General features: G+C 40.1%; 1 long non-coding RNA gene across 1 annotated transcript; it reads right to left on the reverse strand.

Annotated features, from left to right (window-relative positions):
- Positions 1–3,072: 3,072 nt before the first annotated feature.
- Positions 3,073–7,221, reverse strand: LOC122999370. Its single transcript, XR_006407705.1, has 3 exons — positions 5,457–7,221; positions 3,648–3,758; positions 3,073–3,571 (listed from the first exon to the last, which is right to left on the reverse strand). It is a non-coding gene; the product is annotated as an uncharacterized LOC122999370 (long non-coding RNA).
- Positions 7,222–9,019: the final 1,798 nt, after the last annotated feature.

Here is a 9,019-nt window from a genome sequence, read left to right on the forward strand (position 1 = left end):
GTAGCTTGTGGTGTCACTCTTGAATTACATATTGTAATATGTTCACTTCCTTATGAATGTAAGTGTGTACAACATATAAGACACTTGTCAGTCCTGTACAGTGTCTAAAAGTGTTTGCATAATGACAAAATTAATGCAGTCTCAACCAAAACTTATTCAAATGATGGAATTTATTGCACAGCTGTCAAGTGGGGTTTTTTTGTTTCTCATGATTCAGTTTTGTTGTCAGTAGAAATATGGTTCCAGCACTATTCAGGTAAAAGATGCAGGCATCCATTTAATGAGTGATGTCAGGAAAACAAATAGAAAAGCTGATGAAACACCGTAGGAGAGCAGCTTTCAGACACATCAGCCACACCTGTCTGATGACAAACTACTGCATTGAGGCAAACTATTTAAAATGGAAACTTACTCGTTAGGATGTATTTTGTGATTATGTGGTTGCATTTCATCACCAACAAACTTTAAAGGGACATATCAGATATACTTAACAAGAAAACAAGTATTGCAATTATTCCTTGTAGCAGTATATCTTAATAAATGGCACTGCCATAAAGAGCAACCAATGTCCCTTTGCAGCTGCCAACATTAATTTCTAAGTCAGCAAGCATTCACATGAAAAGGCGTGCCCCTCTCACATCCAAGAATTGGCAACATGCTGTGATGCTGGTCCTGTTCAAAACTTAACACAATCCAATGAGTCCCCTGTAGCGTGGCTAATTGCTTAGTGCTTTGTGACTTTGGCTACCAAACTTTGGAAATTGAAAAAGATCAGCACAAGCAGCAGCCAGTCACCTTGGCGTGTGGGTTTGTATGCAGATCCATACTGGCCAGGATTTACTAAAGTAATTTTTTTTTTTTTTTTTTGTCCTCTGTCTTTTAAACAGGGTTAAATTTAAAGCACTAGATGGCAGCAACACTTCACATTCTTGATTCAAGGCCAGTGACAATAAAAACACTAAATAGCACTTAACAATGCTGCATGCATTCAGATATTCTTCAGCATTCAGCATATGTGAGGCAACCAGACCTTTTGCACCGTCTCAGTTATAGAAGCTTAATTTAACGTCTTGCTGGTCTCCCAACTGCACGGTTAATGTGAGGTTTTAGGCAAGTTGATGAAAATGAGCTCTTCCAGACAGGTTGAGAGAGCACAGGAAATATTTTAGTCAGGTAGACACTCTTTTACTTGTATTTAAGAAAAGAAAAAAAAAAATCACTTTCAAATTGATTCATTCTGAATCTACAGTGTGTATTTAGATCACACCTCACACTTTGATGATATAGCCGGAGGTTTTGGGATTGGTCCTATTTAATCCGAGGCAACAAATAAATCATGTTTGGTGAAATTCTGTTTATCATAAATAACAGATCTCTTTGTGCTCAGCAGGATTAAGATGAAACTGTAATGATTTCACTGGGGAACCTGAAATGTGGAAAAAAAATAAAATAAGATCATAGCAAAATGAAGGTTATATGAACACGCACAACATACAGTTTTAGCACTAGAACATGTATAGAATAACAAAATGTATAAAAAGAGAAGGGCAGTGTGCAAAATTGCAGAAGTTGAACCTCATGGCACAGAAAATCCAATGTGCATTCAAAACCTCAACCAATGTTAGCAGCAACATATACATACACTCAAATGAAGTAATTAACTGTGCAGACCTTAAACCTAACACATTATCAAATACACAATGCCAGGAGTTGATTACGGGCATCATTGTCGCATTAAGACCTTCACATGGATGCACACTATGTACAGAAAAATCTGCAAAGCTCATGTGCATTGTGCATAAAATGTGTATGTATTGTATAAGAAACTCATTATGCATAAAAGACACCTTGTGTGAACCGTATGTGCAGGAACACTGCTTTTCACAGGTCGGTAGAGGTTGAGGCTGTGAGGACGGAGGAAGCTGAACACAGAAGTGCTCCGTGTTGCATCAGTCCTCTACGGAGGTGGGTGGAAGGTGTTGTCTTTGATGTTCAGTTCAGTTCCATTTTATCAGCAGTGCGTTAATGCTTTTGTTATGCTGCCTCCTCAGCACATCGCTGCTGAGACAACCGCCTGATAGGCCATGTTGAGATGTCTGTTCAATCCAGTCTGAGCCTCTTGTTCAATACCTCTGGGTGGTCAGATCTGTTTGTAGGTGAAATGCACATCCTGAAGGATCTTCTGACCATTTTACCCTGCTCGCCATGAGACGTTTGTACTCTCCTTCTTTTTCTCAGTCATCTTTTTTTATATCTTAAAGCAGCATTAATTGATTTGTGGCAACTTGGGTGCAGAAGAATTCCAAAGCAAGCTCAAAGACAACCTGTCTTATTGCCTTAAAAAGTTACTACGGCGAATCTGTTCTCAAATACGAATATTTACACATCCAGTAGACACGGAACAACATTAGCATTCATTTTGAGTTCTGTTTCTGGCTGCTTGGCAAATGTAAGTTTTATATTGACTCTCCTTTTGACTTATGCTCTAAAATATACCAAGGTCTTTAGCTGCCCATAGTTTCTTCACTAGCTGGTTGCTAGTTTTAAGCCTACATTTTGTTTACTGAAAACAGCTGCCTGCTGATGGAAATGGGTTTAATGAGAGCAAAACCTATTGGTTGTTCTCTCTAGGTTGAATCAGTGGATGAGTTGGCAAATTTGATGTGTTTCCCCACTGTTTCAGTTTCTTTTCATACAAACATTCAAGCGAACCAAAATGCATCACTACAAGCCAAAAGAGAACCGCACCGAGACCACTTCCTCAAAGGGTCTTGGAGCGGTTGTTTTGGTCTGCACCCAAGTATAATTGCTGTATTCAGATCTGCCCAAATGAATCGCACCTAGGGTGAAAATGGATCAGACAGGTTGCAGGTCTGAAAACATCCTTAGACTCCACTATACAGTACATGTATAAAACCCAAAAACTCAGTAAAACTCCAGAGTTGTGCGATAACATCTTTCATTGCTAGTATGATAAAAAAATATAGTGCTGCTGTGAGATATTCAAATACAGATAAGGGTTTAACCACTCAGAAAGCTAAAATGCAGACTTTCAGAGAGGGCAAAAAAAACTATCAATAACTCAAAACATTTATTGACATCTTGTAAACAACGCTGTTCATTCCTCTTCACTTCAGCGACACGATGAGGCCACTGCTTCTCCATCAGCTGTCAATGCCTGTGTTAATGTGCACTGTGAGGAAGTGTGCTGCTACTCTGAGAGTAGACAGTTTGGGGGGAGTGGTAGTAAGCTGCGTGCTCCCATTTTATCATCCCTAAGTGACAAATATGCTGCAGTGATGATGTACATGTGGGGAAAATCAATTGTTTGTGGTTGTGGAAGACTCTGAGCACACATGTATGTACAGTAAGTGAAGCTTGTACAGTACATGCTCCCTTATACATATATTATGGTCTGCACACTTTGCGGTAACAACCATGTCTTAACAGTGAAAGCAAACCTGAACAAAACAAATCAGAAGGGAGCTCTCCTGTGATGGTTTGGGAACCAAAGTCCCAGTGCAGCCCTGACTGACTGCCAGGCACATTGCTGAGGTCTCCAATCCATCTCCTAGATTATAGGGAAAATAAGTGAATTGAAAATGTTACGGCGCACTGTTGGCATGGAAACATTCCTCTGGGTTTACCTGCTTTCAATTGAGGCACTTCTCGCTGTAAGGTTCCTCAAAAGGACTGTGAGCAAACACACGGCTCATTCATGTTCCCCCTCAATTTCCACTGAGTGGGATCGGTGTTGACTGAGTGATGGCGAAAAAGAAGAAAAAAAAAGTGCAGCAGCCAGAGACAGAAAGAACAAATAGAAAGATTAATTGAAAAAAGGGAGCAACAGTAAAGGAAGAACTGTTTACGCTTTCTGTGAAATTATGCAGCGACTAAGAAGCTATGATGTAAGCAGCTCTAAGTATTGACAATTACTGGATGTTTTGTGCATGATACACTCATTTTCTTTAACCAATAGTCATTGGAGTGGTAAAGAAAATCCTCATTAGGCCATTTATTCTTTTTATTAGAGAACAGTGATATCTACAGCCACACAAATCACCAGACCATAGTGTTTTCTCAGACCTCTCCCCATGCCTTTTTTTTTTTTAATGTTTCAGTATATTCCCATGAGAAGTGAGCTGAGCACTACACTGAGCTTATTGCAGCCCAGTATGGAGCACCTGGCTGATTCAATTGTTCCAGTCAAACCGGGCCTAATTCTCAAACCACCACAGAATAAGCATCCTCTGGCTGCAAAGCCTCAATTTAGGATTCAAAGACTTCAGCAAACATTCACTTCTCTATAGATTTCAGGGGCATTGAAGACAGAAATTGCTCAGGCAATGCCCACAACGCAGACCTTATTACAGTCAACTGTGTGGTCCATATCACACAGTAAAGACATTTCCAGTCTAGATTCTTCAGGTTAATGTTACATAAGATGATAAAATGTCAGTAACATCAGCCACTCATGAAAGACTCACAGCCAGAGCATTTGCTTTCACAGCTGACGTGTCACAGCAGGAAACACGCAGGTGTAATTAATAATTTTAATGATGGCTGCTTTCCATTTGAGTGTGCTAGTTCCAGGGTCCTGCTGCATTTTGGCTCACTGGTGAGGCTTATTGGGGCATTTAAATGGAGCAGAGCAATCGTTAGTGTTATTAGTTACACCTGTGCAAGTCTCAGTTCAAGGGGTAAAGAGTTTAATCTGATTCTACCAGGCCTACATGACACCAAAACTCTGTATGTGTCAGACTGCTGGTTGTCATATGGGAAAGACAATCTCAAGCAATACAAAAAATAGATTACTGGCCCATGAAGCTCAAAAGGCTACACTGTTCAAACATAACACTAACAAACTGAATATGAATAGCTAAGTCTCTCACCTGAAGGATAATAGGAGGATATGGAACGCCTCACAAATGTCTGCAATGTCAGGCTGATGATGTACATTTACACCTCTTAGTCACTGTTTAATTTCACAGCCGAAGTAATAAATGCAGAGCCAAAAATGAAAAATGTGTTTCTTACCAAATATGACAAATTGAAAAAGTAAGCTGGGTAAGGCTGTTTGGTATTCAGCATGTACTATATCGGTTTTCATAATGGTAAATTTCATAAATTACACTGTGCATGCAGAGGAATCCATCAAATAACTGTGTGCAGCTGGTCCGCTGAGAAGGATTTGTTCTTTGGAGGTTGTGGACATGTTGCTTTTACACATATTAGGTTCTCCGCATGAATGAAAGAACTCATTTATGACAACAGAGTTTTAGAAGGATGCCACCGACCCTACTTCAAACGCTAGTTTACAACACCGTGAATAAAAACATTCCTTTAACTGAGATTATCATGTATGACACCAACCCTCAAAAGCGAAATTGCGCAGTTAATAAATCAGTCTGCTCCTCAACCAACCAGTGAAAAGATGCTGCAAAGCCCAAACATACCTTTGGGGGCAGTGTTGTACCACAGGTGAGAGTAGCAGAGACAGGCGGTGGGCACTGGAAGGTGAGGTGACAGGAGGTGTTGTGCTGCTCTCTGGGGAGGAGCTCTCCAGACGCAGGGGGAAATAAAAGAAAAAGAAAGAGATGCAGAATGGTAAGAACCAGGCTCGATCAGGCTGTCAGCTCGGGGCTCGTCAAATTGAATACGCCATGCTATTTGAAGTGGAGAGTACATCTGGAACAGAAAAGAGAAGCCAACGTAGGGCAGGCACAGCGGGAGAGCAGCCTTCGCCAAACAAAAAGACAAGTCAAAGAGTGAACACATAAAATGTTCCAACAGATAGCTCTAATCTTTGCTCTGTGTTCGACATCTCCCACTGTCTTTATGTATGTTGTGTTGGTGGCAGCCTGCGAATGTGTGAAAGGGAGAGGAAGAGAGACTATGAGTCTGTCATCAGGAGGAATAAAGACGAAGGAAAAAAGAGTGAATCAGTGCAATTTCTTTTTTTTTGTTGCTAAAATCAGTCATCAACATGACAGGTCAAACAACTTCAGACTCTGCTTTGGAGATTCACTGGAAACTATAATGTGATGGTGGAGGTCGCTTGTTGTTTCAGTGTTTCACTGGCCCGTCATATGTAGCTTAGCACAGCATAGTGCTCAGGGGCAGCGGAAAAAAATATGACTCATAAATGGAAAAGATCAAATAGTGGCATTTAACAATCCGCAAAGAAATGGTGTCACAGAGGACCTCGTCTTACAGCTTCTCCCCAGGCTAAGAGGATGTGATGTTCTGTCAGCATTGTAATTTATTTCTCACACAGGTCACGGCTTGGCAATCACACCATATATTTAACTTTACTGGTTGGTCTCTCGCTATAATCCTCAATCACGGTCACGCACATGTATGGTGCATATTCACCATGCTGGAGGTATGAATATAGGTGTATTCATGTACAGTACTTTATGCCTCCAAGAGACTAGACATGACCATAACCCTTTATGCAATATGGAAATATCTGCACATAACCACGTCTGTCAATCTCTTTGGTACAATGGTTTCGATGTTAACCTTTGAATTCACAATGGCTGGCCCGAATATGACCCATGCTAACATTTTTCATTGCCCACATTTATGAATCTCTTAGGCAGCCTGAGTGGAATTGAATATTTAACATGATTTGCATGAACATTATATTGAAGTGCATATTAAAGAAGCAGGATATCTTCAGTATGCAGGGAGAGATGACAGGCAGAGGAAGAAATGATGGATCGATATGTGATTTCCATGTCTGCAACTCCAGTATGTAAATATTTTGTTATGTGGCGCTGCCGAATTGCTGCATCTGAATTTTAAATTCCTTAATTGTTTGAAATGATAAGCAGATGTTGAAGATGGTGAGTGAACAGCTGCCGCCCACTGATCTTATTAGTAGTTGCTAATTCTTTCCACTGTGCCTCTAGTCGTGAAATGTCTGTGTCTTTGCCATCCAATTGATGTCTGTTCGCACGTCGGCGCTCACACTTCTAATCCAGAAGCGAAAATGAACTGTCACGCATGTTTGATTGTTAAAAGTGGCTGCCGGTTTCCGTGACAACACCTCTGCCGATTACTAGTTGGGTTTGGAGTAATGGGCAGGCGAGACTTTTTCATCCAAACCTTTTTTTTTTTTTTCTTTCCCCTCCCCGTTTTAAATATTTGAAGTAGGTAATTCAGATGGAGGAGGATGACAATGTGACAGATGCAGCTCTATTTTTCAGGATGAATGTGTGCATGATGCAGCCAGAGAGGATCAGAGAGCAGTTTGAAAAACCCAACAGCTCAGATGGGGGCACAGAGAGCAGGCTTTCCTGCTCACTCCAGTTCCAGCCCTTCTTACTTATTTTTTTATTAACCCCACTCCTACCATAACCATTATGCCTCTGGCTATTACGCACAACATCTCTGCGGACGGACCAACATGTCAGAAAATGACAGGCATTAAATATGACACACAGTCCTTATGCCATCATTGCAGAGAAAGCCATTTTCCTCTCGAGTGATCAGGGCCAGCCCTGGCACATTTGGTGCCCTAGGCGAGGTTACAATTTTGCTTTCCTGGCCTTGCTTATTGCAAAGTCATTTATGACATCATCGTATGAAAGTTTAGCTGAAACCTCGTGGTTGACACTGATTAAAGCTAGCTAACCTAGCAGGCAAACGTTAGCTAGTGCTTTCCAATATAGTTTAGCTAGCGATAGCAGCTAACATTAGCCAGTCAGCTAACTACATTAGCGGCTAGATAACAGGAGTATTCAAAATATGAATATGCACATTAGAAACATTGGTGTTTTGCAGGCTAATATTAGCATTAGCGTTTAGTATGTGTAATTCACAGTCTAATGTGTTGGCCATTTTGATACAACAAAGTCCGTGAAAAATTTAGTTTATGTACACCCACCGCAATAGTTTGTTCAGTTTTGTTTAATTGAATTTTACTGTGTCATATAGGTAATGTTAATTGTGTTTAGAGTGCATAAGAGTGAGATTATTGCTAGAATACAGGCAACCAAGTTAAACCTGTGAGCCTGTAGAGAGCTGGGTTTATTGTATTTCCCAGCCATTGTTAGACTGCCTATCATTCAGTAAAGAGAATTAAAGGTGTGATGTTTTCAATTAGTTAAACCGAGTAAGAGCAGTCTATGGAACATAAGAGAGTTTTACTCCTGCAGATGAGAAAATGTTTATGGTTGTGTATGCTCCATATTGTTCCTATATTGTGTAGAAAATGTTCAGGTGCAGTTTACACATGTAGATGTTTGTAGCATTGTGTATGGGATGTTTAAAGTAAGTGAAGTCCATTGAGAAGTTTAAAGCAGGACTGTAAGCTGAAGCTATTACAATGAAGTTCACAGTTCAGAGATAGTAGAGCTGATGCAAGCTGAGTTGAATAATATTGCTGACAACTGTTTTAAATACGTTTTGCACAGGTGATCCCTGTAAATAAATGTTTTGCACCAGTTTGGACCCAGAGCTTCATACTGAACCTGTAACAAATAAAATATTTACTCCACTACAAGAAACAGCTCTTAGAAAATGTGCAGCCTATTCTGACCAACTCAACTCAAGTTTTATTTATCAAATACACATTACCCCCACCCCTCCATTGTGCAAAGAACTACATGCATACAAGAATACATATCATAATTACTGACTGAAAATAGACATGTTTAACTAACCACTGCCTCCCAGAAACTGTGATAGGTGGAATTGGAAAATGTAATGTACATGAAATAGAAAACTGAATAGAATGGAAGCTGCAGGTTAGTGCTGTTCTAGGTTTTAATGTTAATTTTAGTTGTTGTGGGTGGATTTAGTTTAATGTTGTATTATAACATGTAAAAACATCGACCTGGCCTTGAGTACAAACATTACAATGGAAGCTAACATGAGTTTTGGAATTCAGTTATGATTTATCTGTGCGTAGGTTGAAGCAATGCAATGCACTGAAAATCTGTAGTTACACATTTTGATCACCTGCCATTCTTTAAGGTTCACTATGCCATGGCCACCCCATCTTGGCCAC

Source organism: Thunnus albacares, chromosome 16 (genome assembly GCF_914725855.1).
Source record: "Thunnus albacares chromosome 16, fThuAlb1.1, whole genome shotgun sequence".
In the NCBI taxonomy this organism is placed as follows: domain Eukaryota; kingdom Metazoa; phylum Chordata; class Actinopteri; order Scombriformes; family Scombridae; genus Thunnus; species Thunnus albacares.